We start from the raw sequence: 8,176 nt of genomic DNA, 5'->3' as shown, positions 1-8,176 counted from the left end.
AGAAGGGACAGGGGGATGGGGCACACCGGCTTCAGAGGTGCTTCCTCAATTCCCCGAAGAGGGTGCAGTGCGAGACTTCACGTATGCAAACTAGATGGTATCTTGTTCTGTGAAGCACTCCATGTCCACAGACTGTTCCATTTGGCCCTTAGACTGTTCTTCAAATTCAGAGTGTTGATTCAAGCCAAAAAAAACTAAAAAATGAAAAAGCACCACCCTACTCTACACGTGCACTTCAATATAACATCTGCAAAAGGTTAGTTCATAATACGCAAAATATTTTTTTAGCAAAAATCTTTTTCATTCTTACAAACGCTTTAAAACAGAGATCTCTGAAAATACAAAACTATTCTGTGTAACAGCTACAACTTAACAATTAGATGTGTTCCTTTGCTTATTTTTAGGAACTTGCTATAACACATTTTTTTTCTAGGAGAAGATAAGAAGCATCTATATATGACACTGGATGGGCTCAGGAAATATCTTTGCAAGGTAGAGTAGACAGATGTTTCTTAAGAAAAAGCCCACTTGTACAGTTCATTCAGAAGACCCCCATCATCTTACAAGCAAGCGAGCAGTGTGATAAACAAATAATATAAAACAAAAAGACGGGTTAGTTACAACTGTCACGTCTCAGACCGACACACAGAAAGTTCAGCGAGATATTTTGAGCACAGCTTTAGGTCCAGGAAGACCTGTAGCGTTGCGTAGTCAAGTAATGGCAAGCTAAATTTAACAATCAGATTGTCCTTTTTTCGCGTAAGTAGTCAAAAGCGCAGATCTTGTGTTCTTGTTAAAGGGGAAGCTCTTTTATTTCAAATTCGAGCCTTGTTTTATTTATAGACCAAAAAAAAAAACAAGGCACTGAAATGTCAAAGGTTTTGCAAATGGCTCCCTCCTGCAAAAGGTTGATTTTAGGTCTGGTGGCCTGCACTTACACGCCCGTGAACACAGGCTTAGCCTAATTAATGCCGGACTGATGGGTGGGTTACTGTGCTCAGTGAAAGTACAACACTGACAGATATAGAGATTCTGTCTACTGACCTGCCCATCGTTTGCTGAAATGAGGCTGACCTCCATAACGCCACTTAGGAAGGTCTGCCGTTGTCAAACTACAGTGTAGTTTTCAAGTTTTCCCATTGTATTGCCATGTTTAGTGTGTGCATCAGCTCAGCTGTGGGTTATCGAAATATGCTTTCATGCATTCACTGGGATTTTACTGCCTGTTGCTCCCATCGGGGAATCCTAGTTGTTTTTTAATTCAATTTATGTGAGAGGGGCAACGCACTATTTTTTATATTTGTGACGAAGTAGGAGACACAAGCTTTTGCTTAGTTTTTATCTACCAGCCAGTTTCCAGCTCAATCCCCCTCAAACCTGGTGTGCACATGGTTCTGCATGAGAGCCGTGAGTCTGGAGAAAACCCTTCGCACGCAGTGGGGGGACATGCAGACTCCACACAGAAAGGCAGGTGCTCCAGTATTAATCCTAATTCTGCACAGCCCTACACAGAGCAAAGCTGTCTGTAAAAAAGAAGGCTCAGCTGTTCACTGTATGGCCAAGCTGGACCCACTACAAGACAGCCCAGTGAAATGAGCAAGCAGTCAGCTGTGCTAATACTGCTGCAGAAGCTGCTGGTGACTGAGCAGAGGGTGTGGATAAGTTTCAGGCCAGGATTTACCAGCATGCATTGGAAAGGTCTTAAAATTTAGCGCCTCTAGGGGATCGTGGGAAAGGAAACATTTCAGCCTCTTTTACCTGCTTGGAAAACCTCTGATAACGCTTATGGATCTGTTGCCCTGCAATCACGATTTTAAGCATTTTCATTCAATTTGTAGTGTTATCGGAATGATAACAGACTTGAATTTGATGGTGAGGGCAGCACAGTGGCGCAGCGGTTAGCATTCTGCATCTGGGTTCAATTCCAGACCTGGGCTGCTGTCTGTGTGGAGTTGGTATGTTCTCTCTGTGTTCACGTAGGTTTCCACAGTCCAGAGACATGCTGGTAGGTTAAATGGCTTTTGGGAAAGCCGGCCCTGGTGTGAGTGTGTCTGTGTTTGTGTCCTGCCCATGGTGTACCCTGCCTTGCGCCCATTGCGTGCTGGGACAGGCTACAGCTCTCCCGCAACCCTGGATCGGGTGTCGTGGTTAGAAAGTGGATGGATGGAGAGATGAATGAATGACATTCTTCTGCGTGATGTTGTGTCTAATTCAGGCGGGTGGACGAGAGGGGCGGGAGTTTGCATCGGCAACACGGTGGGGCTGTAGAAGGAGGAGGAGCAAGGAAGCACGTCTCCCATGGCTACTGCTTGCTCCCTGGTGCATCTGCAAGGGAGATGGCCGATGGCGGAGAGTGTGCACGGGCTCACCTGTTCCCATTCTCACATTACCTGTCTTCTCATCAGGCACTGCTCGAGCGGCAGCCAAACAGCAGCCAAAGGCGTCACACCAAGCTCTGAGTTGGCTACTGACTGAAAATAGCCATCAGTACTAAAACTGGGAGGTGTAGTGAGCTGTGGGAGGGTGATTTCTCTGTTGAAACACAATCTAATAATAGGAAGAGAACAAGAGACTGAGAACGAGAGATGGCAGATGACTGAAAGTGATAAAGACTCATTGAACCGGTGGTGAAGATGGCCCTTTCCCTGTCCCAAGTACGTCATGCTTATTTCGTTGTCTTTTGTCACTTATGAAGCGGCACAAGCCAAGGATTCCAATCTGTAGGGGACCAGTGGCTGACTGGAGGTGAAGCTGTGCAGACCTGCAGTTTCCGGCACGGCAATTATTTCTACACCTGGTGTAGTAAGTGGAGCCACTTGAGGCTGTTCACTCATATGGAAATAAAGGATAAATCAAGTGTGCAATCTCACTGCATGCACACACACGCCCGCGCACAGACAGACACGCGCACCTTGCCGTGTGCACGCAGCTTAGCTGTGCTCGGTCTCCTTCAGCAGCGTTTCATCTGATGCAACAGTCCGCAACACCCGGCCGCAGAGCTGCAAACTCCTCCATCACGCTGCTGTATTCCTCTGTAGAGCAGCAGGGTAGCGCCGCAACTGCTCTCGCCCAATCCTGCAGAGAATAGGCAAGCAGACTGGAGGGCGTAGCTGAGCAGTGCATTTCATCACCAGGCTGCCTCTGCCTTAGAGATCTGCCACCCTGACAGAGGAGGCATCGGGGAGACAGGAGCCAGAGAAATCTGGGACTTTCAGTTTGAACCCACTGGTATCTAGTATGGTTTCGCTCTTGTCCAGCCCCTAGGGGCCTCAATCAGGGAGGCTTCAAATTGCCAAAAGCTTAAACCCTGAGCAAAACGTCCAAGTGCACAAATTAAGCAGAAGAGAGCAATGCCTCATCTGCTTCAGGTCAAGCAGTCGTGTGTGTTCAGAAGACAGAGCTCCTGAGCTGCCACCAGGCTGTGGTCTAAATATAACCAACTCCACAGCAGTTAGCTTCAGCTTTAAGGCTGAAGTGAAGGACTCGGGTAACGTGGTAACAAAGCAAGCAGATCTTTTTTTATTATTATTGCTTAGCTGTGGCAAAGAGATTGTGATACCCAAAGATGCTTTTTTTGACCTAGACAAACTCTCAGGGCGTGGAATAGATAACCAAATCACAGTGCAGGGACAGACGGGCTGGGACCATGAGCATTCATTCACTCATTCATTCATTCAGTAGCGAGGACATGAATGGGAGGTCAGTATAACTCCAGCCCCAGTCTAGATAAGAAACAGAAAGCATGTTTTTCTCACCTCGTGGACAGGCAGTGGGTTACAACTGGGCACGAACACAAAGCGATGTACGAAATAAAAGTAAATATTGGTGTGTATTTTTTGCAGCTCTCAAGTACCCTGTTGTGTGAGAGGAAGGAACCTTTTGGAAGCAGCACAAATTTAGACTTCTTTTTTGTTTTCCTGAAACTGCTCACTTCTGCTTTTGGCTGTATCGGTAGCTACCATTTCGGTGTGTGTGGTGAAGCCGCGGCTGTCAGAAATAGCCTGCCTGGTCAGTGTACATGTGTGAGTGTGGTTCAGCGTTGTGTATTCGTTTTTAGCCACGGCCTTATCTCCTTCAGAGTAGCAGTGTTTCTCAGACCGACCCTTAACTCCCCCAGCACCCCGCCCCATCTGTATCAGGTCACCAGGACCTCTGTGGCTTCCTCGTCCTCCTCGCTGGCATGCTCGGGTTCGAGCCCGGGATGTACTCCTCCAATTCAACTGGTCCATCTCCCTCCAGGGCACCACTACTACCAGTATGACTGCAACCCTGAAGACAAAGCTCTCTTGTTCTCCAGGTGAATATACACTAGCTCTGCAACTCTAGAGTCAAGCCAGGTTGCTCACATTTCACTATTTTTCAGCTTTATTTTTTGAGAATATTAATGGGATACACAAAAAACTAACTGCTAGCATTTGCCAGAAATTAAGAGAAAAGTGTGCATAATGTTGCATTTTATTACTTATATACAGTACAGTATGTGCCCATTAACACTGCATAGCCCAGCCTAGTTAGGTCACTGCAGTGGGTGAATGCATCATGTACTTTATTATGATGCATCAGCTCATTTCTGCAACACAAACGTTTCCATGTGACTTGGCTGCAGACAATCAACACGCTCTCAAGAAGTCATTTTTTCATTTTTGGTTTAATACAGCACCCTTTCCCATTCAGCATCACCCGAGAGAGCTTTGCAGGTGGATACAGCCTCAGGCACTGTGCTGTGGAGGTTCACAGAATGACAGCAACAGTAGATCACATTTACGCTGTCAGAACTCAGGATGTAAGGGGTGCTTCGTCTTTCTAATCTTGATCACCATCATCATCACAATCCACACCGTCATCACAGTCATCAACACATCATCATCATCATCATCACAATCCACACCATCATCACAATCATCATCATCATCATCACAATCATCATCACCACAATACACACCATCAACACAATCGACATCATCGTCATCATAGTTGACATCATCATGCCCTGCCATGCCTACAGGACAGGAGACACGCTGTTCTAGCCCTTGCAAATGAGCTACAGCACGAGATGTTAGGGTTGCGTGTTCTGTGTGAGCGTCCAGCGAGCGGGGTGGGGTGGAATGCAGGTAGCCCAGCCTTCTGCCCTTTCCTGCCCCTGTGGCCACCAGGCAGGGGCAGTGAGTCGCTTCAGCTGGACATGGGTTGTGGCCGGGGTGCTGCAGCTACCTGCCGCGTGTCACACTTGGCCCCCACGAGTGGGCAGCCTGGGGTCTGCTTCCTTCCTGTTCTCTAACATCGAGTCCGCTCGCGCGGGCAGCTTCGGATGATGGCGAAACGAACCCAAGAATGTGAAGCGATTGGGCGCTTAATGCTCAAACTCGCCTGGCTGAGGAAATGCCAGGGCTGGGCGGAGATCGTGGTGAAGCTGGGGTGGAGAGAAGGGTGTTGGAACACTGCCCTCTGTATATCCTCTGCACTTCTTCCTGATGCTCTGACCCCAAGACTGCTGCGGTCACAGCTTCCTCTCCTTTTCGAAGTGCGACTGTGGCTCTCAGGGCAGTGGTCTGTGGCCACCAGGAACTAACCTGCCTGGGCCTACTGACCAGTGTGGTGGTCTCCTTTGGGGCTGTGAATAATTACCCCATTCCTGCCCGCACAGAGCTGCTTTTTATTTCTGTGATGAGCTCCAGCACAGCTGTTACCGCTCACCCTGTCTTCAGCACAGAAGGACATTTGCAGACAAGACGAGGCCTCTCGGCCTATCCGGTCTGTTTAGAGGTTAGCAGCGAATTAATCGGAGGATCTCGTCCTGCTGTTTCCTGAAGTAAACCAGAGGAGTGGATCCAACAGCTACTCTGTTGACGTACTCGTGCAATGCATAACTTGAACAAGGCATTGCTTGTTCCATGCTCCCACAACCCCTTGTGTAAAGACATGCCTCATTTTCTCAGTTTTGAAAGAACTTCCCCTTAGTACCTATTTGCGTGCGCCTGTTCAGGTTTCACTGTTGAGGATGGGAGCTGTATGTCTTTCCAAAGGTTTTCTAGTTAGGGTTCGAGTTTGGACTGGGCATCCAGGCATATCTGTGTTAACAGCCTGTACACTTCTCTCCCCTAACTTACCTAACTCATGAGGCCACAGCTGTCCCTCTCTTTCGCTGCAGGAAATTTTAGCAAGTCATAATCAGGGCTCTTTGATGATCCTGAATCTTTGAGAGACATAAGATCAAAAACATGGATAATCTGAACAAATCCGTCAAAGCCCACCTCAGAGCCCCAGAAATACCGTATCCTTCTGATAATTTGTTTTACCTATGGCTATGTCTAGGATTTCTTCGCCCCCTTGCGTTCACAGAAAAAAATGCATTTTATTATTTCCTGTTCGGTACTCAAGGAAAGGGATCGATAATACTGTCCGGGTTTCAGTGACGTGCGCCGTACAGTGCACACGCTCTGCAGTATAATAAATCTTAAACACTTCAAAAATATTATGACGTTATTTTCGTAAACTTAGCCAAATGTAAAGGAATTTGTGACGAGTTCGAGGCGAATTTTTGTAAGGCATAGGGAACACAGTCTTCATTTCAAATAGCGCCTTTCATTAGCATATCAGCTTTACAAAAAAATCTAAATAAAAGTATTACAAACACATTACTACACAAACATCTAACACAATTCAATTCCTGGGGTGCTGTCTGTGTGGAGTTTGTATGTTCTCCCTGTGTTCGCGTGGGTTTCCTCCAGGTGCTCCGGTCTAATCCCACAGTTGACCTCTGGGAGACCTGCCCCTGCTGTGGGTGTGTGCGTGTCCGTGTTGGGGTCGGTTCGACACGGATCGACCGCGTTTCTGGCTAGGATAGGCTCCGGTTCCGTCGTGACGCTGGATTGGATAAACCGGTTTGGAAAACGGGAGGCTGTAATAGAGGCTGGGAGATCATTCCACAGCCTTTGAGCGCCTGAAAAGAAAACAGGGGACTCCCGGGGTTCTGAACCTAGTTTGGGAAAGTGAGAGGAGGTCAGAGTTCACAAGCGCAAGATGACGCGCAGGTGCGCGCGGACGGTGGGTTTGAGATGCGTCAGCGGTATCTGAATCTCTTCTGAAATCCAAGCCAGTCAATGCGAGGAAATAAAAACTCGACAGAGGTGCTTTTGAGCTCAGATCAGTGATCTATTTGGCTGATGCGTTAATGTAATAGGAAATTATAATATAGGTAATACAATTACAGATATCACATTAAACCTTGCATTTGATGACAGTTACTAATACTTTTAAATAGCTTCAAACGCTACTTGTAGGATGTCTTACAGGATCTAAGAACGTAAGATCTGTGAGGACTGATCTGTCCTAATTCATATATAGTATATATAATCAACCAATTCATCGATAAAATAAAAAGGTAGTAATGCACACGTGACAATTTTATTTTCTCGTTTATCGGTGACTGTAAAATCTAGAGAGACATTTTGTTTAATCCCTCGGCAATCTGGGCAGCTCGGGCAACAACGTAGGTCTGTTATCTCTCTTTTTTAGGCAGAATCGACGTTAATTCGTCTGGACCATTGTCAAGGGGCGCACAGCACAAAATACAGCGGGGAAGCAAAACTGTTCTCATAAAAATCCCCTTTAAAAGTTCTCCTTGCCTGTGTAAATATGACCAAAACAATTCAAACAAGAAAATCTGATTTGTTCGATAGCCTCGAACTGCACTTCACCTCCTTAGTAAGAAAATACGCATATAGTCTACGCATATACATGGCTGTCCCACGATATCTGCGTGAAAGTTACGGGTAAGGGAATTATGTTCTTATTCTCTGATTTCAAACTTTCAGCTCAGCCGTCGACTCCTCTTCCCACAGAGCACACGGGTCTGAAATAGGCCGCGTTTCCTAGGCAACGCTGGGATTAAAAAGGAAAAAAAAACGGAATAAGATTTAATAGACGGAGAGGGTTGAATCTGGAGAAGGCCGACAGACTCTACAAACCGGGACACCCAAAACCGTGGGCAAAAGTCAAGAGTTACTTATCATGATTAAAAAAAATGTTAATTTGCTCTTCCGATATTAATCCCACATCAATTGTTCAACTAAAATAAACGCGTGTAATTATTGTGTGTTACATACTGTACGGATTTCCAGCGCTGAATGCTCCCATATTCTTAGGCAGCTGTGGTGTTTTTACCAGACCTAACAAT

Source organism: Lepisosteus platostomus, chromosome 27, assembly GCF_059453375.1.
Source record: "Lepisosteus platostomus isolate fLepPlt1 chromosome 27, fLepPlt1.hap1, whole genome shotgun sequence".
NCBI lineage: Eukaryota > Metazoa > Chordata > Actinopteri > Semionotiformes > Lepisosteidae > Lepisosteus > Lepisosteus platostomus.
The sequence above is the reverse complement of the archived record's forward strand: the minus strand, read 5'-3'. Positions refer to the sequence as shown.